Source organism: Aulostomus chinensis, chromosome 9, assembly GCF_037954235.1.
Source record: "Aulostomus chinensis isolate RoL2024-O1b breed Wild chromosome 9, RoL_Achi_v1.0, whole genome shotgun sequence".
Lineage (NCBI taxonomy): Eukaryota > Metazoa > Chordata > Actinopteri > Syngnathiformes > Aulostomidae > Aulostomus > Aulostomus chinensis.
Genome location: NC_141328.1, coordinates 30,276,275 through 30,298,268, shown reverse-complemented (window position 1 = coordinate 30,298,268; position 21,994 = coordinate 30,276,275). Strand labels below are relative to the sequence as shown.

Genomic DNA, 21,994 nt, shown 5'->3' with positions numbered 1-21,994 from the left:
CGTCAGATGGGAGTTCCCTTGAGGGCTGCTACCTTGCATACCTTGAGAGGGAGAGGGGGAGGGGGAGGGAGGGAGAGAGAGGGGAGAGAGAGGGAGAGAGAGGGAGAGGGATAGGGGAGAAAGAGAGGGAGAGGGAGAGGGGAGAGGGGAGAGAGAGGGATAGGGGAGAGAGAGAGAGAGGGAGAGGGGAGAGGGGAGAGAGAGAGGGGGGAGAGAGGGAGAGAGAGATAGAGAGAGAGAGAGCTTGTATACAAGAGAGCGATTTCAGCGGAGAGGGAGCAGCAGACTGAGAGGACGCAGCGGCAGCAGCTCGTCCCTCTGCCCTCTCCCGGATCTCAACTGTTGGATTTGCACGCTCGGTGCGGGTGTGACGCTGGAGTCGTAGTACACACCAGTACTTGTCCCAGCTGCTGTGGAGCTGAGGCACATGGCGGAGGTTTGACCCGCTTCGCTCTGGACTTGTGAAGGCGCTGGCGATCCCCAGCCGTCCCGGGTTGCTGTCCCGTTAAGGTAACCTGATCATTTTAGTATCTTTATTACTAACGGGGGCTGTTCGTCCTTCCTGGGAGTTTTAGTGTTTATGACAATGTCGTCGATGTAGACAAGCTCTAGTTCATCTGTCTGCTCTGCATCCTGATGGCATTCATCCAGGAACAGCAGCTGCGAGGTCACTTCCCGGCTCTTGCGTCCCCGTAATTAATGCACTTAGTTTTATTAGGGTTCTCTGCATCAGAGGGTTGTGGGAAGGCCGTGACAGTTACACGCCATGTGTTTGTACCAGCGACATCTGGTTCTGCTGGGGAACTGAGTGCTGCTGGATTCTGGGACCCCAGCGGTCCAGTTGACTGAACGGCGGTCATCTTGAATTTGTCAGTGGACGAGGTTACCTAATAGTCCTTCTAGGCTAGAACATAAGCTTTTCACAGACATACCTAATACATTTTGCTTTGAATAAAAATGTTGATGTCAAAGTTTCAATGCATTGAAATTCTTAATTTAGCAACAAGCAAAAAATGTGTGTGTGTGTGCCTGACAGACGCTTAACACCCGGAGTTAATTGTCTCCTTTGTCATTTCATGACCAACCGCTGTATCACACAGAAGACGATCTTCAAAAACCACCACAGGAGTCTGACTGAGTTGGAGGCCTTTGTTCTTACATTTATAGCAGGGACGCATTTTTACAGGAGACATCGGCGCTCACACACGTCAGACTCATCAGTGGAAACCAGTGTTAGATGGCATTTTTACAAGTTACATCTTAAGTGGAAGGACAAGTTCAAGTGTCTCAGTATTTGACGAGGATGTTGGAAACTTTCATAAAAATCAGACATCATAATTACAATGAAATCAATGTTTAATGTTGGCTGAGGTTTGACAACCCTGCTTCTTCTCATTCAGTACCACAGCCGCCCTCCCATGAGGTTGTCATGGTCGCTGTGCTCAACGGTTCATCACACACAGCCGTGTTCTCGTAAGTTACTGTCATGTTTAGTGATAGAGTGAGGGAGTGACAAAGTATTATCCAATCAAATACTACCTCTACTACCACTTCTTCAAGCAAAGCAATACATGTTTGTATATAGAACACAATCACACACGGCAACTCTTTCACGACACAAAATAGAATAAAGCAAAGGGAAACACTTTAAGCCGTCTCATCAGTGAACAGCAAAAGAGAATCAGTCAAAGTGACGAGAAAGCGCCGGCTCCCAGTTTGGATCTGAAGGGCTCAGCACGTCTCAAGGCTCTGATCTTCAGGCAGTTTTGTTCCAAATTTCGGCTGTGGGTTCGGGTTAGTGGCTAAAAGAAGCTCCGCATTTTGTTTTAACCCTGGGACACCAAGTAACCCGAACCCTGCCAAAGTACATTGATACTGTCAGTGTAAGTGGACTGAGAACTGGAGATACTGCAGTTCTGGTTTGAACCGTGCTGCCTGCAGCATTCTCAGACTGACTTGTCAAGAAGTGTGTGCATGTTCAAGTCTCTCTCATCGTGTTTCGACATCAAGTCTCACGTGCAAGCAAAATTTCTGAGGAGATGGAACGCTGGTTGGAGGCTTTCTATACTGACTTCAATGAAAGGGGTTTTCGCCTGTCGTACTTTGGGTGTCGTTGCCACACAAAGATGCTGTTTCAGCCATGCATCCCGAGACTACAGAAACATCAGCCTTTAATAGTTCGCTTGTCCCATAGCCACCATCCTATTGTCCATGAACAAAGGCTCTGGGTCATCGTCCGGGGGAGTCCAGGCCATTTTCTTTCCAGCTGCAGCTGCTGCTGTTATTAACCACCCAACCTCAAACAGATAACTTTTGCTTTGGCAGCAACTTAAACAGTTAAGTTAAACGAACACAATTTGTTAATATTCAATGTGTGACTGAAACATGTTTTAATAAAGTAGTAAGTAAGCTCTTGTAGCAATTGAATCCTACTTCATTGTATCCCTTTTTTCAAACACTATTCATTTACTTTCCTGCAATACTATTTGGTCACTTAAATATGATAAGATGTTTTCATCTTACATCTAAGTATTCTAGTGGCAGGTAAACAATTTCACAATGGAGACCTACAGTCAGATGTTTGTATTGTTCTACTTCAAGGTGGGTGCCTGTAACCACCAGTAACCTTTCAAAACAAAATATCTTATTTCAGTTGAAGATTACAAGCAACCATCTTAAAAGAGAACAATACAAACATTCTTTAAGGCCATTGTCAAGATTAAATTAAATCACAATTGTGATTGTTATCAATTTAATGAAATACTCAAAGTGTCATTGATGTCTGTAACCCTCCCAAATTTCAAATGATTCGAAAGGATTACGATCAGACTTCACATGCAAAAACAGTTACGATTTATAAATGATGAACCAAAATGTAGTGGTTTCATCACAGGTCCTTCATTCAAGATGGGCTGAAAAAACAAAACCCTGCTGTGGCATGTTTTAGTATTCAATGACATCGGTGCTGCACCTGTAAGTGCCTTCAAAATATGGAGGTCCCAGTGTTCAACACCAAAACATTTTCACAACCGGTAACACACAGACGCTCACGAGTGCACACACAAACATACACACGCACACACAAACCAACACACGCCGTGAATCAACAGTGCCTCACTTGTCAGCTCTCCTCACTGGAGCAGTTTTGTTTTGAAGCTTTGGGCTTTTCTGGAGAGTTGAGTCACATCCAACTCCATGACCACCTTTGTTTTACCTCAAAAGTGTAGCGAAGCTGTGGTGGACACTTCATGTTTAAAGAGTAGAAATGTCCAAAAAGCACGGCGGGTGCAAGGGCCACACTATCAAGGTCTCGGAGAACCACCACGCCCTCGATGATGATGCCCACATCAGAGTCGTCGGCTGGTGTCTCTCTGGTGACGTAGATTCCCACCGTTGTCCTCTGGATGGCGCCAAGTGCAGCAGCCTCAGTTATGTCCTCATAGAAAATAGAACATTTCTTAAAGCTTTTTTCTCTTTTAAATGTTGCAATTCTAATGCTATGGTACATTCAAACCCATGTGAGCAGCATAGCAAATAACTGCAGCCAGAGAATGCAATGTTGGGATTCATTCCGAGAGAAAAAGGAAAAACACAAATGCCAGATCAAATAAGGAGGAGCCTTAAAGCTTGACATTAGTTAAGTTTGTAAGACATTGCAGAAGCAGGTGATGCCACTTTTCCCCCAGGCAGTGAGTGACTTCATAAATCACCAACCATGGACACACATGCATTATTTTTGCACTCTTATCAAGGAATCTCACAAATGTTTACATTCTGTAAACTGAAATGCCCTTTGGAATAATTCTGTTCACATCAGGCAGGCAAGCAGACAGACGGACACAGACTGACCCACCGACCCAAAGTCGCAATCTGCTCACACGGCACTCACCGTATCCTCCCGCACCAGCAAATCAGGATTCTCGTTTAGGTAGATGCAGATTCCTTTGCTGAGGGACTCCCTTACAGCATCGCTGTCATCCTCAAGAAGCATAACAAAAACAAAAAAAAATGATATTTGAACTTAAATTTTCAGTAGGACTGAAGAAAGTTATCAAATACTGCTTTGACTGTTTTAACAGGTCAGCATGGGACACCAGCGTCTAGAAAGCATCATGAACGCATATAAACCTCTCACTGAACCAACCGAATTCATATACACTTAACATTTGAAAATGTAAAAGTTACTTACGGTCATCGTGGCAGTTAAGTCCTTCAGCTTTTTGCCAGGCTCCCTGGATCGCTTTTGAAACCTTGACTGTAGAGGCGTGGTGGGGATGCGCTTGAACTCTGATTATCTGAAACAACGTGAGATAGTTTTTCAACAATGGACACAAATGGCAATTAAATGTACAACTCTCTGAGCGCTGATGACGAGAACTAATAACATGAAATCGATTCAGATGAATTAATAGTGCGTTCCATGTTGTAAGGGTGCATGGGCAGCTTGTATGCACACATGAAATACGACTGTTGGTCCCAAAAGGTCTATGTCTCACCCGATGATGCCTGGGAATATGTGACCTGCTTGGAAAAACTGCAGGGCAGGCGTGGCATCGCCACATTCACTCTGTCACTGGAACACCTCTTGCACCATTCACTGTAAAAGTGGAAACAAAGAAGGATCCATGTCCAGTGTGGAGAGAACTGCATTTGATTAAAAAATGCATTCTTGAAATAAACAGAGAATAACAAGTGGAAGGTGCACACGAGAGTCAGAGGATGAACTTTTTAAGGGCTCTTTCAGACCTGTCACTCCAGAAACACTAAATAATCCACCAAAGAGAACCACTAACTGCAGTGTCCCCCATTTGAAGTTGAACTGTTGGCGACCCCAGACGACATAAGAGGTTACATGATTTAAGTCAAGTAAAGAGGCGTTTACGGACAGCTCATTGGACAGCTCTTTTTTCCCCCAAATGAAACACGGCGATAAAACTTTACAAGCAAATACGCTCACGAGTTACGACGCTTATTTAACCTTTATGACATGAATTATGATGCGGATAAAGGCTACTTAAAATGGAATATCCAGACTTACCTACCAAAGTGATGGCGTCACGCAGCTCTTTGATGCTGACGGATGTTGACCACGGTGCTGGAGTTGCCGTCTTGTAACAATGCAAAGCGTGCGTGACGAGATCGCGCTCTTTCTCACGATAATTATTATGCTACATTATCGAATAGCTTCATCCCAACATGATCAGAACACATTTATTTACTCTTTCTGCTCACCACGTAGCTCCTACACCATACAGTTACATTGGAGTTTAAAACAAGAGGCAATTGTGTTAGATACACGCAAGATGCTTACATAAATCCAACAGATGGCAAGTCTCCCTTTTTTCAGTGTGTATGTCAGAAATCCATAAACTCTCGGGCTGGAGCTGAAAGGAAAGAGCAACTCCTCTGGTGCAGTAACCCAGTGACATCATAGTCATAGGGTGGTAAAAGGAGCTCTCTGTACACCACCTCACTTGGTGCAGTGATCCGCTCCCATGGCTTCTCCTACCACTGTTATGCTGACGACACTCGGCTTCTCCTCTCTTTCCCACCTGATGACAGAACGGTCTCAGATCGTATATCAGCGTGTCTGGCTGATATCTCCACATGGATGAAGGAAAGCCACCTTCAACTGAATCTCTCTAAGACTGAACTTATGGTCTTTCCAGCTTGTCCATCTGTTCAGCCTCAGGTCAGTGTCCAACTTGACTCGAGCTTACTTGTGCCCACAAACTCAGCCAGAAACCTGGGTGTCATGATTGATGACCAGCTGACCTTTAAGGTTCATGTGGCCTCAGTTTCTCGGTCTTGCCGTTATGCCTTCTACAACATCAGGAAGATCAGACCCTTCCTGACCCAACAGACCACACAGATTCTGGTTCAGGCTCTTGTCATCTCATGCATTGACTACTGCAACTCTCTTCTGGCAGGCCTCCCTGCAGGCTCATTCAAGCCTCTGCAGATGATCCAGAATGCAGCAGCACGTCTGGTCTTCAACCAGCCCAAAAGGGCACATGTCACCCCGCTGCTGGTTTCTCTTCACTGGCTTCCAGTGGCAGCCAGGATCAAATTCAAGGCACTTCTCTTGGCTTACAAAAAAATCCCAAGAACGGCTCCAGCCTACCTGGAATCCCTGATCCAGGTCTACTCTCCTTCTCGCCCACTACGCTCTGCATGCCAAAGACGCCTGGTGCTTCCAGCCCAGCGCTGCTCCAGATCTCTAGCCAGACTCTTCTCTTCTGTTGTTACCAAATGGTGGAACGAACTACTGAACTCTGTGCGTTCTGCTGAGTCCCTTTCTACTTTTAAGAGACAATTGAAGACTCAATTGTTCAGAGAGCACCGAGGCACTGAACCTGACTCTGCTCCTCTTTGGGGTAGAATCAGTCAGAGGGTCCAAGACCCAGCACTTAGTGACTATGTAGCACTAACTGTGTTGTGTCATGTTGTATGTCTGTTATATAAAAATAAAAAAAAAAAAGGTGGGGGGGGGGCGACACTTCTTCTGCCACTAGATGGCAGTACCTGTGACCAAATCACAACTGAAGCACTTTTGCGCTTCCTATGGACTTTTCCTAAAGTCTGAATTCTTGCTTGTGTTGTACGTCGCTTTGGACAAAAGCGTCTGCTAAATGAAATTGTAGAATTGTAGACTTGTAGAAGTAGTGATGTATATTTACTGGTTCCAACCTTTTCAATCTGGGGATTCTGTTTTAGTGATTCAGATTCACTTTGTTGTCATTGTAACTCGTACAATGAAAAAGTCATTCCAGTACTCAGCAGATCCTGTCGGCGGAAGGTGCTGAGAGCTCAACAGGGAGCAGTTGGACCAAGCAGGACTTGTAACAAACAAAACAAAAAGAAACTTTTTTTACGGTAAATTCCAGGACCTCCATTTCCTCTGACATTTTGTGGGTCAAACAATTACATTTGATGATGAATTTAATCATTGGTTGCAGCTTTAGGCACTTTAGTATGTAAATATCCTCCCATGTGTGGTGTGCTTACCTGTATGGGTTCATTCAGGTGATATTAGCTGTCGCAGAGTGACAGCAAAGAGGTGATATGATTTGCAGCAGCTTCTACATCTGTGTAGGAGGGAAGGCGTGTTGGAGTGACATGTCAGTGGGGGTGTGAGCTCACAGATAACATAGAAGTGGATCAGCTGGAGAATGGCTCCCATTCAGTTCAGAACGGGGAAGGTGATGTTGTGAATTATGGCCATAATTTGGAGAAGCAATAATTCCAGCTGTTGCATGAAGTATTCTTAGACACATGGATTAATCAGCCCCCACATGCACACACTCACACACATGCACAGCCTTTGGGGCTCCCTTGTGACATACCTGCCACCACGAGGACCCCCTCAGGTTGAGGTTCTAGTGCAGCACATGTATGTATTGTGGTGTTTGGTAGTTTGCAGTAAGCTGGGTTTTGTCTGAAGGTGCCAGGGTGAAAATCCCTTCACACGACAAGAAATCTCACATTCATGGGCTTTACTGACTTCAGTTGGCGAGGACGGAACACACAGCTGCTTACAGTGGAGATTAAAGTTGGTGCTGGGTGACAGCCTCTTGCTCGAGCGCACAGCAGGGCAGAGCTGTATGGCATGAGCATCAGTCGGATTCTGTTTCCTTAATGAACCCGACGCCGTTGGCTTTGTCGCTGGTTTTGGTTCTCATGTCCCGTTGGTTAAAACATTCAGAAATCCTGTTATTTTGTGTCCTGTCCTGATGCTGCTGGGGTGCCTTGAGAGGACATTCATTGATATTTTGCTTTCTTAAGCTCCTTGAAGAACTTAACGCATTACCACTAAATAACCAAATCCAACTCTTACGTCTTGCAACATCACACAGCAAAAAATGAAGTGTTGATTTTCATTGTTGGTGTTCGGTGTCAAAAATACTGAGTTGTATTAAGTCTTGGTCAGTCACTTCGGCTACAGGGGAGTTATTCCTGAAAAAGATTTGGTGTTGATACATGGTGTCGAATCCAAAGTCCATCAGTGCTGAACACAGATCCCAAAAACCCAGTGCATGTTTGCAATGTTTGCCTGGAGAAGCTGGGAGGTCTGCTCTTTTGCTTCTCTGGACTCTGATGAGCTTTATTGTGTAAGTAAATCAAATTCTGTTTATCAATCATGTTTTATGTGAAGGGTTAAAGAAATTATCAAAGTAAACAAAAACAACCAGCCTTATCTCTGCGTTGGGTTTGTTCAGTGTTGTTATGTATGAGCACGTTGTGGCTGCAGCTGTGGAGATTTTAGTTTTTACATCTTGTGCCTTTCCTTAGTTGATTGTGCTGTTAAAGGTCCTTTCTGTAGCCTTAGAATTCTTTAGGCTGTTTATTTATTGGTCTTTTAAGATTAATTGAACTGTGGCTAATTATTGAGAGACAGTACAACTGCTGCATACAGAAGCGACCACTCCCCAGCATACTGAGTACTGATACATACAGGAGGTGGGTAACAGACACAAAGGTTGCAAACTATCAAAAGAGGAGTTTGGACCATGCTAGTTTCTCCTCGTCATCCTTCGGCCATGCATTCTAGACTCTCCCACCCATATAATCCAACAGAGAACATATCTTTGATTCCTGTGCTTGAATGAAAAGCCCACCTCTCCCCCAGTGCTCCTTGACAACAAAACCATAAGTAGAAAACGTTTGGTCTGTTCATGCACTTCAGGTTGTGTTTTCAGGTGTACGCTATTCGTCCGTCTGCCCCTGAAAGCCAATGTTTGTCTCACGAGGGGACAAACACTTGACTAACGCGCTGTGCTCTTGAGAAGGTCTTGCAGTTCTGCCTCACCAAAACAAGCTGAACGTAACATGCAGGGAAGACGTCACAGGTGACTGACACATCTGTCAGCTGACTACCAGCTCCCATCTGTGTCCCTCACTGCTGACAGGAACATGTGGGTTACATTTCAATACTACATCCGTCACATATATCAAAATTGTGCTCTGCTATTAAATCTGTTGAGGGTAGATTAACAGATCCTCATTATTATGTTTATTTGTCAATGCCATGCATGATTTCATTCATTTTCATTTTATCAATAGTGATGACAGCTGACATCAGTGTTAAGGAAAGTAGACAAATTAAAGTATAGCAAGACTCACACAGGTCTGTGCCAGTGTTTCCATTAATCGTACGTTTATGCTCGCACATCAGTAATCTGCCTTCTTTCACTTCCCTGCGGTCAAGTAGGGATTCACCATCAGCACAAGTTTCACTGGAAACAGTCAGATCTACTTGATTTCCTTTTTCCAAGTCTTACTATTTTCAGGTGGAATTTGGTAATTCCTTTTCTTTGGCTAAAACACACTGTAGCACCACAACCTCAGCAGCTTATTTCATGATAAATGTCATTCCAAGTTTGCTCTTGATTTCAAGCACAATTTCTGCCTTCTAACATTACCTTTAGAATAGGAATAACAACATATATGAGTGGACAAAATGGCATGCAGGAGACAATGTGAGCTAAAATCCTTGACACAACCCTTCAGTCCAGTCCCCATCGTGCCCCCTCACAGGTCTTCTGTTTGTCCAGTTTAAAAATAAAATTTTGATTCCACCAGTAAGTCTGAGCAGCTGCTGTCTGACGCTGGCAGGCTGTGTCCCATGATGACGACATCGCAGCAGGTCTGAGGAGGTGACTTAACAAGTGCAGGAAAAGGAAGCGCAGCACTCGCAGGGAAAGCAGCTCATACACTGAATGTTGAATTGGGAAAGGAGAACATAGCAGAGAGAAAAGAAGGTTCAGGTCTGTGGATGGAGAACTGGGATGAGACCATTCTGCTCTACAAGCCAAGCACCGTTACTACATTTTAATGTGAATTTTTGACAGGTCAGTTCTGTGGACAGTGAAAATGAATTATGGTGCTTAGGAACATGTAATAAATGTTGTTATTGTAAGAGTTTACAGGAACTACAAATAGCACAAATATGGAAACCAGCTCCAAAAACATTGATAAAAATTTTATTCGCCAATCAGCAAAATCTGTTGCTAAACTCTGCAGCTCCCAGTTTAAAAAAAAGATGCAATTTTTAGATTAATACTATATTATACTGGGTGGAGTGTGTTTATGCAGCCACCTTGTTTGTGATTATTTAGGAAGATTTCAGTGCCTGGAAGTTTACTACTTTGTTTATATGATCTGAAAATATCAGATTGCCTGGGCCTTCATTTCCCTTCTTAAACATGGCAAAGATCTTTAAATACACTGTCAAGTCTAGTATGGTCATATATAGGAAAAGTGCTGTGTAAGTGCTGCAGTATTTGGGACATAATAAAACATTCTTACATTTATGTAGGACACAAAAGTGTAGCTAAAACAACGATGCAGCAATAAATTAAACGTGAATGTCTAAAAGGTGCAAGAGAAAGTTGACGGGATGGAAGCATATGGTGAGATCCAAATGAATCAACACTGAAGAGCTGCAGAGGACCCTGACAGAGCTCCCTTAGGATGTAAATGAAATCAGGACCACCTTGGTCTCCTGCCAGAATTTTGGTGGACTGGATGTTTGTCTGCTTCCTGTCGACCACTGCAGCCATCCATCAAGGTCTGCTAACGAATCAGCTGTTGCCCCTCCTCAAACTAAAAAGAACAAGCAGGAATACCCTGTTGTCTATTTTCTATCATCTCACACTGCACACATCTGATGAAGCAACATTAGATTTAGATTCCATTTACTGAATAAAAATCCAAGCACCTCACGGCTGGGGGTCGGTTCCACCCCTTTTTACTCCAGACTCCGCCAAGCTAGAGTGGCATCAGCTCAACAACAATGTCCTCTGCTGGGCTGTGAAAATCTGTTGTGCTGTATCAGCAAGTGTCTTTGCTCTCATGACAATGGTACTTGAGCTCAAATCTACTACTGACAAGCCTAAAGCAGTAAGAGTCTAAATGCCTCACTGAAAATGTGTTGGTTAGTTGTAGGAGGAAAAATCAGGTCGAGCATTGTTTGGCACTAAAACAGACCAGTATGACTTGATAAATACTTAATACTCAATCTGGCAGCATCCAATATATCAGATTGATGCATCCCCAATAAACAGACATGAGACTTTAATATATTAAGACTTTATTGTATCAATTATACAGTTTAATCACGTCAAGTCAGTTTTATTTGTTTGCCGCCAAATCCCAACCAAAGTTCTCTCCTGACTCTTTCCAAGTAGAGCAGGTCCAGCACCTCCCTCCTTCAATGAACCTCCACCCAACAATTCTCCGTCACAGTTGTCAGATATCAGTTTTCAGCATCAGAGGTCTGATATTCAATCGTCCTCTAATTCTGATATTCTGTTGAGTTATTTTAGTGGTTGTGTTAACTTTGATCAGGTTTTTCTGATTGACTCCTCTACAGTAGAACTGGAGTGAATAAACTGACGTGGTGGATAGACACAGTCTCTATGGGGGTGTGGGTGGGTGACTGCCCCCTAGTGGACACGCAGAGAAGCGTGTAAGACGGCAGCTCTGCTTCCTGGTCTGAACTCTGGGTTCTCAGGGTTCTGGTTCTATTATAAACTGGGCCATATTTCTAGAAATGAATGCCGTCCCTCCTAATCAGACCAGGTCTCCCCCAGAAAGTTTTCCATTTATCAATGAAGCCCACGTGGTTTGCTGGACGCCACCTCGACAGCCAGCGGTTGAACGACGACATGCGGCTAAACATGTGGTCGCTGATCCGATGAGGTAGGGGTCCAGAGACACTACGGAGTCCGACATCGTCCTCTCAAATGTACACACCGACTCAATATTTGTTTTGGTGACCTCTGACTGGCGTAGTCGGATGTCATTACCGCTGCCGTGAATAACGATTTTATCGTATTTACGTTTACTTTTAGCCAGCAGTTTAGAATTTGACTCTACGTCGCCCTCTCTGGCTGCTAGAATACACTTGACTGTGGTCGCCGGTGTCGCTAATTTCACGTTTCTCAGAATGGAACTTCCAATTACCAAAGTTGTTTTCTCAGCGGGTGTGTCGCCGAGTGGGGAGAACCTGTTAGAGACGGTGGTTGGTCACTGACAGCAAGCTTCTGCTTCAGACGGTGTATCCTTGGGACAGTCACCCAGCCACCCTGGTTTCCCGGCCACTCAGGAACTGCAAGGGGAGTGCGAGTCGGGGCTAAGCTAAGACGGTCCGCGCCAGCTAACGGGGACTGGCTAGCTCTAGCATCAAATTGTTTGGATCCATCGGTGCGATGGTGTTACAATGCGAACGTAACACACTTTTCAGTATCACTAAAGGAGGCTGAGGAGTAACTACTAACATGTGGCCCACTGAGCAGGAATGTGCTAACTTAGGGTGGAGAGTTTACAAGAAAAAAAGACTGTCACTCCAAGACAGATGGTGTTTTAAACTTCAGCCAAATCAAGCAATTAGCTATATAGTTTGGCAGGTAATTAGTCAATGAAATAAGGAATTAGCAGGGATGATCAAACTTTAGATAGCACAACAAAGCAAGGCACTACCTTCAGCAACACACAGAAACAGGAAGTGAGGTCACACGCTTACTGCAATGCAGGCAGGGTATCAGCAGAGCTGGACTGAGCCGGTGAATCGTTGAGGGGTCATAATAGTGCAGGCACTTCCCTTATTCACATATTGCTGTGTAATACAAGTATTACACTCTGACATTCTAGTGAATGAAAGATACAACTAGTACAACTCAAATTGGTTTTCTGAAGGTATAACCATTTACAAAACTTTTAATTTGGTAATACGTAAAATTACATTTAATAATATAAATTGCTTTGTTAAGATATATTGTAACAAACTGTTAATATTGCATCTGTTCTGTGAGTTTAGATGAGTGTTGTTTTTCCCAGAGGGACAGTGAACGCCTCAGGGGGCAGCTTCTGTATGTGTGTCGCGTGCCAGTTGTTGCTGTTGGTGTTGGTTACAGCCCTCAGTAGCCAGTGCAAAACCTGGCAATAAACCATCACTAACTTTGCTCATGTCTCCTCGTCAGTCAATGAGGGACCTTACACTGGTGTTAGAAGAAAAGTAAACAAACGACGTCGCCTCAGTGTCAGCACATCCGCCATCTTAGCTACAACAGACAACAACAGGGAGAGAATGCTACCGACGGTCCGTCCAAAACTTAAGAAGGAGGAGTGTGATATAGAGCTGGAACAGTACACTGCTGCTGTGGCTTGGGGAGCGCCCAAGGACATGACTGCTACAATAGCTGCTGAGGCGGGCTTTGGCCAGACTACCTGCCCCGATGGGGGATGTGACACGCATAGGGGTACAGTGGCAGCAGAGATTTTGAATAGGGAGCCACATGTTGAGCTGGTGCTGCCCTCCATGAAGACCCCAGGTGGCAAGGCTGATTGGGAGGCTTTCCATGCACAGTTCGAATTGCTAGCTCAGGCCGGCAAGTGGTCCACTGAAGTAAAAGCCCTCCAGCTTGCGATGTGTCTGACCGGTGATGCACTTTCAAGCCTGCTGCTATTAAGCCCTGATGATAGGAGTGATTATGACACATTAGTAGGAGCATTAAAAGGGTGCTTTGGACTATGCACAGCGGCTAGCCTTCTCCACTCTGAGCTGTGCAGCCGACAACAACAACCCGGAGAACCGTTGAGGGATCTCGCCTACGATATTGTGGGGCTGGTTCAACGCACCTTCACCCATATGCCCCCAGCCAGCCAGAGTGAATTAGCCCGAGACCACTTCCTCCAAGCACTGCTTGGAAGACGCTGCTGGCTCACCCCAGGTCACTCCTGGAAGCTTTGGGGCTGGCCTCAGAGAGAGAGATGTTGTGTGCTGGGCCCCTGGGGGCCATCATAGACAGTTCACCACAGGTGAGGGCTCTAAGTGGAGCTGCGCCTGAAACGACAACACCTGCCTGGGCAGAGGAGCTGACACAGCTAGTCCGGGCAACCTAACTGCAGGGAGGACCGCAGCTGAGGACATGCTCGGGTTGTGGACAGCCTGGCCACTTGATCCGGGAGTGCCCCCATGTGCCTACGCAAAACGGAAATGACACGGGGGCCGCATAAACAGGACTGTGCGTACCCCTGGGACAGTGTCCTGACCTGATGCAAACAGTAATGCAGTGGGGGGCGTTGTGGCCAGCAGTTGACGTTGATGGTCAGGTGGAGTGACTTATGATGCTGGGGCGGAACAGGGGAGGGGACTGCTTGTATGCCATAATGACTGTTGAAGAGACAGGTTGTTGTGCACTGGTGGACACAGGGTCTTCAGCAACACTAGTAAGACAGGATGTGGTGGGGCAGGGGACGACAGTTTTTCCCACCATAGTGAAACTACAGACTGTTACTGGCGAGTGGGCGCCCATGGTGGGTGAGGCCGTAGTGACCCTGGGGTTAGGAAAGAAGAAACTTGACTCTTTTCAGTCTGGCTTCAGGTGTGACCACTCCACTGAGACTGCACTCCTGTCAGTCCCTGAGTCACTGAGACGAGCTCGAGCTGCTGGTCAGTGCTCTGTCCTACATCTGCTGGACCTGTCTGCTGCCTTCGACACGGTGAACCATCACATTCTCCTCTCTACACTCTCTGAGCTCGGCATATCTGGTTCTGCCTTGTTGTGGTTCAAGTCCTACCTCACAGGCAGATCCTTCAGAGTGTCATGGCGAGGAAAGGTGTCTAGGTCACATGGCCCATCGACTGGGGTTCCTCAGGGGTCAGTGCTTGGTCCCCTTCTCTTCTCTCTGTACACCACCTCACTTGGTGCAGTGATCCGCTCCCATGGCTTCTCCTACCACTGTTATGCTGACGACACTCAGCTTTTCCTCTCTTTTCCACCTGATGACAGAACGGTCTCAGATCGTATATCAGCATGTCTGGCTGATATCTCCACATGGATGAAGGAACGACACCTTCATGTAAATCTGTCTAAGACTGAACTGATGGTCTTTCCAGCTTGTCCATCTGTTCAGCCTCAGGTCAGTGTCCAACTTGACTCGAGCCTACTTGCGCCCACAAACTCAGCCAGAAACCTGGGTGTCATGATTGATGACCAGCTGACCTTTAAGGTTCATGTGGCCTCAGTTTCTCGGTCTTGCCGTTATGCCTTCTACAACATCAGGAAGATCAGACCCTTCCTGACCCAACAGACCACACAGATTCTGGTTCAGGCTCTTGTCATCTCACACATTGACTACTGCAACTCTCTTCTGGCAGGCCTCCCTGCAGGCTCATTCAAGCCTCTGCAGATGATCCAGAATGCAGCAGCACGTCTGATCTTCAACCACCCCAAAAGGGCACATATCACCCCACTGCTGGTTTCAGATTCAGATTCAGATTCAGATAACTTTATTTATCCCCGAGGGGCAATTAAAGATCACAACTCAAAGCCTGATACAACTATCACAAGTCGTCACAATTATTACAGATTGAAAGTAATAATGGTACACTTCAGAAATTTAACAACAGCACATATACATTTGTTGTGTATGTACGCTAAACTTGAGCAGTCCATTGACCCAATGGAAGCAAGTGAGAGTGAGGCGTCGCAGCAAGAGCCGTGCCAACCAAGCCCGGGCGGGGCAGGCTGCAGCCAACAGGCGCTGCCACCCCAAGGGAGGTGGAGAGGGCAGAGGCGGGGGTCAGGAACACACGGGGGAGGGGGGGATAGTACGTGCCATTTGCGTCACCAAAGCAGAAGGAGTTCTCCTGGAGGATAAACAGTGGGCAGATGACCTTCAGTAGCCGATAAGGAAGCTGTGTTTGGGTTTGGGCAGAGGAGCACACATTCCAATCCGTCTTCTCTTTCAGTCCAATCCAAATTGTAAGTTAAAAATTTTCTGGTCTTCAACATCACTCTCCTCTTCGCAAAGCGGCCAACTGCTCCAAGATGGTTTCCATCCTGCATTTCAGTTCAAGAGTCTGTTGTTGCCCCGCTTTGCCAGCCTCAATAATTGCGTTGTAAATGACGGTCAGTTGTGGAGGTCCAGATCTGGTGGCAGCCGTCGTCTTGCCAATTTTGCGGTATGTGAGGGCACCTCCAAGTCCGAGGAGGAGAAGCCCCACAACCATGAACCCAAATAAGTAGAGGTCCTCGATGTCCTCCACGGAGAGAGGCGTCAAGCACGCGGTACGCCATCTCCCCCAGGAATCGAGAACGTAGCCCGCAGGGTCGGTTCCATGCGGACAGGCAGGTTCCTCCGGTCCTGATTTCCTTGTCGAAAATATGGTGTCAATAGCGTTGAGAGACCAGCTGATCAATTCCATGATTAGTTTTAGGTGGAGAGCTCACAGCTGCGTTGGATAGGAGTTGAGACAAAGAATGATAGTCAGACAGAAAAGAAGAGGAGGAGAGAAGAGGAGTGTGACTGCTCTCGCCGAGTCCCAACCCAGAGATTTCTCTTCACTGGCTTCCAGTGGCAGCCAGGATCAAATTCAAGGCACTTCTCTTGGCTTACAAAACAATCACAAGAACGGCTCCAGCCTACCTGGAATCCCCGATCCAGGTCTACTCTCCTTCTCGCCCACTACGCTCTGCAGGCGAAAGATGCCTGGTGCTTCCAGCCCAGCACTGCTCCAGATCTCTAGCCAGACTCTTCTGTTGTTACCAAATGGTGGAACGAACTACCGAACTCTGTGCGTTCTGCTGAGTCCCTTTCTACTTTTAAGAGGCAATTGAAGACTCAATTGTTCAGAGAGCACCGAGGCACTGAACCTGACTCTTCTCCTGTTTGTCCTGTGGTAGAATCAGTCAGAGGGTCCAAGACCCAGCACTTAGTGATTAAGTAGCACTAACTGTGTTGTGTGATGTTGTATGTTTGTCAAAAAAAAAAAAAGGGAGGGGGGGGGCGACACTTCTTCTGCCACTAGATGGCAGTACCTGTGCCCAAATCACAACTGAAGCACTTTTGTGCAACTATGGGTTTTTCCTTAATTAAGTCTGAATTCTTGCTTGTGTTGTATGTCGCTTTGGACAAAAGTGTCTGCTAAACGAAATTGTAGAATTGTAGAAGAAAGCTCACTGCCCAGTGTGGGTTGCAGATCTGGAAGACTGCATACTGGGGCTGGATGTCCTGAAGACATTGGACTGTGTCACTGATCCCAAGAGGGGAACACTCACATTTCCAGATGGGCACGTTGTCCAGATGTCTCGGTGGCCAACAGAGCCGGGCTGCTCATCGGCCCACATCATTGCAGCACTACCAGCTGAGAAAACAACCCACATGGCTGCCTGCCCCACCCCTGACAGATCACCTACACCACCCCTCAACCTGCCTGACACAGAGCCACACCAACATAGCATGCTCACAGTCACCAGCTGCATGAACGGTAACGAACCACCCACCTGATGGACCACTTGCGCCATCCTCCACAGCCGTGACACTGTCTGACAGGGGGGACAGAGTCCTGGCAGTGAGGGAGGTCTGGCAGAAAAACGACTGACTGACTCTCAGTGAACAGGAGCTGTTGCAGCTCCTGCTGGAGTGCAGAGACTGTTTTTCACTGTCAGAGGATGATGTGGGATGAACAGATCTCATCCTACACAAAATCAACACTGGAGATGTGCCGCCCATTAGGATGAGACCTTGGCACCTCCCCTTGGCCCGGCAGGCAGCGGCAGACAAGGCCCTGCAGGACATGCATTGGGCAAGACTCATTGAGCCTTCCACCAGCCCTTGGGCTTCCCTTGTCGTCATGGTCCTCAAGAAGACACAGGTTGACTAGAGGTTCTGTGTGGATTTTAGACCCCTCAACAAAGTGATCAAAAATGACCCCTACCACCACCCATGTGGCCCTGGACACCATAGCGGGGTCTTCCTGGTTCTCTGCAATTGACTTGCAAACTTTCTCTTGTGAAATAACCTCATAAATCCCAGGATTTTGGCCAAATCTTACTTTAGAATTCACATTTTAGTTCGAAAATTTGTCCTGATACAAATTGGAAAGTGGTCAGACTTGCAGTTTAGACATCAGAAGCCTCATTTTGACACAAAGAATTTGTCCAGAGACGGCCTCCGAATTGGTTTACAGTGTAAGATGCAATGTTGTGCACCAAATTTCAAGGCTTACTGAATCCAAACTGTTTGAGTTATTACAAAGATTTTCATAAATTTTGTCCAGCACAGTCTAACAAGTCATGAATTAAATTCTGAAGGAGATACCAATAATGCCCTCGGAGGAGATAGTGTTGGTTGGTGGTCCAGAATTGGCACAAAATCGTACTTTCATGTCCTTATTAGGGACTTGGACTTAGGTCAGAGGTGTCAGCATATGATTTGTAGGTCTTGATGAGACAAATAATTGATTTTTGGTTTGATGTCTCTAAGACATTCCTATTGGCCGTGGCACCCCTTTTTAGATACTTAGGTGGCACTGTGGAGCACATTTTGGCATTTTGGGGATTACTTTTTACATTTTATCACATTTTTCACCAGACCTGTGAAATTTGGTGAGTTTATGAGGGTGTTTAGGGGGTCAAATTGAGGTCAAAAGTGGCGGAATAATAAAGAAATAAGAAAGAAATGGAACAGATACAACAGGGTCTTTGCCCCTTTGGATGACCCATAATTTCCTTTTATTAAACTCTGATAAAACTGAAGTTATTGTCCTGGGCCCAAAACATCTTAGAGACACCCTATATACTGAGACAGGTACCCTGGATGGCACCACCCTGGCCCCCAGCACCACCGTAGGAACCTAGGAGTTCTCTTTGACCAGGACCCTTTAACTTAACTATTCAACAAATCTCCAGGACGCCTTCTTCCATCTACGTAACATCGCCAAGATCAGACACATCCTGGCTCAAGAAGATGCAGAAAAACTAGTCCCTGCTTTTATCACTTCCAGGCTGGATTACTGCACCTCCCTCCTACCAGGCTGGACTAATAAGTCCCTAAAGACTTTCCAGCTGGTCCAGAACGCTGCTGCCCCCCTGACTAGAACTGGTAGCAGAAACCAGGTCTCTCCTGGACTGCTTCTCTGCATGGCTCCCTGTCAGATTCAGAACAGAATTTAAAATTCTTCTTCTACCATCAAAGTCCTCAACAATCAGGCTCCTTCATCCCTGACAGAGCTCCTAGTCCCCTATGATCCAGCTAGAACCCTTCACTCCCAGGGTGCAGGGTTCCTGCTGGTTCCTAGAGTTCTAACAGTAGAATGGAGCCAGAGCCTTCAGCTATCAGGCTCCCCTCCTGTGGAACCGTCTCCCAGTTTCAGTCCAGGACCCAGACCTCCTCTCTAGGTTTAAGAGCAGACTTAAGACCTCCTTGTTGATCAGGCTTATAGTCAGGACTGCTTAGGCTGGCCCTTAGATCTGCTGCTATAGGCTCAGACTGCTGGGGATCTCCCATGATGCACTGGGCTTCTCTCTCCTCCTCCTGTCTTCATACATGTTACTACTCCTCTTCTTGTCCCCTCATCCCAGATCCTGGTGCTGCTGGAGGAGGCTCCAGACCTAAAGAGGCTCCAGCTGCCACCCATAGCTCCACCTGCTCACATCCCCGTCTGTCCATCAGTCTGTCCTCCTGTCTCTCTTTCTTTATCTCTGTCCCTCTCTTTCCTTCTGTCTCTCTGTCTTCCTCCATTCTCTGTCTTTGTCTCTGTCCCTCTCTTTCCTTCCGTCTCTCTGTCTTCCTCCATTCTCTGTCTTTGTCTCTGTCCTGCTCTCCTGCTCTCTCTCCGTCCCCACTGATCCTGGATCTGCTCCACCTTCCTGCTGGTAAAGGAAGGTTCTGGTGGCTGCTGTTGCAGGATGTGCTGCTGATGGAGAATTGTTGGGTGGAGGTTCATTGAAGGAGGGAGGTGCTGGACCTGCTCTACTTGGACAGAGTCAGGACAGAACTTTGGTTGTGATTGGGCGCTATAGAAATAAAATTGGCTTGACTTGGCTTGACTTGGCTTGACTTGACTTGACTAGTACCATGACCTCCAAATGTTAGTCGGAGCTGAATTCACTTTAATTTACTTCTAACAGTGGAAACACCCTACATATGCATGTCCATATTAGGCTGTCTGGGACATCAGCACCATTAGCAGTGGTTAAATCAAAATACAGAAGAACAAATTCATTCATGTGCTCACTGTGACATCAACATGCCTCCAGTATGTCCTCATGTGATGCGTCGTTCTCTGGAGGTCTCGTGCAGTAATTCCACAGTGGGTTTGGATTTTGTCTCCCACCCTGGACTCCTGGTCACTCAGCTGACTTTATCACAGTTGAGCAGTTGGTCAGGCTCTGCACTTAATCTTCTGGATTAAGTAAATTCTCTATTTCATCACGTTTTTTGTAAATTTTGAAGGAACAATGTATAGTTGAGCTACATATCAAAATATAGTACATGTGTACGTCACATAATACTTTCTTTTGTATAACTCTAACAGCTTATGTATTATAGAGGGAGTTGTCATTTGTGGTTTCCTGGATTTTGTCTTCTGGACGTACAGTCTAGTTTGGTTTTTATTCTGGAAAAGGCCACTTCTTAAAATCCAACTGTAATAATGTGTGCATAACCTTTATCCAGTTCAGAATGTTGCTGCCTTCAAGTGAAAGATTGCATATTAGTGTTGTGCTGCAGGTGTCTAACTCTTGTGTGTCATTCGTGACTGACTCAATCAGATGCAGCTAATCATAGCATGGCATGTTGCTAACCTGCTAATGGATCATTTGTTATTCTACTTCTATTTGCCTGATCTTGTGGCTGCTAGGTTGTGACTGCTGTTACCTCTGTGAGAGGAATCAAAATGGTCTCCATCTTACTTCTTCAGTGGTGAATATGAACAAATGTTACTGGAAAGATTTCTTTAACTATTTATTTTCTCACAGAAAAATATAGATTGTGTGATGTCATGCGACTTGACTTTAATGAGAAACTTTGTGTCCTTATTGAGTTGTGAGCAACTTAACATACAATATTGTGCTTCTGTTATATATTTTAATGTGTACATGATAGTGATAATACAGTCTTTGAGAGAGTGCAGTGGCGCTGTGTTGTAGAAAACAAGGCTGTCATTATCCAGCATAAGTATCTGTTCAAAAGAACATCTTATACAACTTCACTGATGGTGCTTGCAAATAATCTGACAAAGTCTTCGTGTTGTTCCATACACCTGTGAGCAGGTGATGTGCAAATGCGCGCACACACACACACACACACACACACACACATACACAAGCACACTAAGCTGAAGGATCCTCTTCCATTGAAAAAGTACTGTATTGTCTGTGGTTATTTATATTTTATATATACTTTCTAATTCCAGTTTGTAGGAACTGAACACATTAGAAGGTGAGGAGCAAGTCCATCATTATTGAAGCGCAGGAGCTAAAGCAGCTACTGACATTTATGAAGTGAAAAGGTGGCTGTGTGTCTTTAGCAGATTCATCTCGTCTAGCACTTTTAAAATCTGTTTGTCAAATCAGTGAAAGCAAAAATTATGATTACTGAGCAACAGTAGCCCAACCAGAGGGTCCATCATCACACTGTCTTCATGATCGACAGTCTAACTAAGATACACCAGTTGTTTCTGGATCCCTGCCACTTTGTCCAGAGGGGCCACCGAAGGCAATGCAAATGGAAGTTTTGCAGTTAATGCTATAGACGACCATTCCCTTACTTCTGAGGACAGCTTATTGTTTAAATTCCTAGAGACATGTTTTACTCATGAACCGAAGCGTAAAGCAGCAAAGGAAGCTGACGTGTTTGGCAGGATGATTGAGACTTTCCATTTCTGCAATAGCAAATGTGTTACACTCACCAAGGACCTTGCAAAGGGTTTCATTGGAAGTGCAGCTCAAGCATAATATGTCTTCGCTCATCCTCATGAGCCTGCGCACACTTGCGTGCGCGCGCGCACACACACACACACACACACACACACACACACACCTGTGTGCATAACATACACACATGCATGTGTCCTTACAAGGTGACTGTAATCAATTTGTGCAAACGATGCAGCAAAAAAGAGGAAAACAGACCATGAGAAATGTTACAAGCACAAGCAAAGTCTTTGTCATATGCATAGAACATTTGGAAATTAAGGTCTTCA

The 21,994-nt window shown here is 45.7% G+C and overlaps 1 protein-coding gene across 1 annotated transcript in view; it reads left to right on the top strand.

Moving 5' to 3' along the window:
* The first annotated feature begins 274 nt into the window (after positions 1-274).
* opn7b (opsin 7, group member b) overlaps positions 275-21,994 on the top strand; it is a 43,602-nt gene continuing 21,882 nt past the window's right edge. Inside the window, exon 1 of the mRNA XM_086212828.1 lies at positions 275-510. The gene's annotated coding sequence lies outside the window, so the exon portion shown is untranslated. The remainder of the gene's footprint in view (positions 511-21,994) is intronic.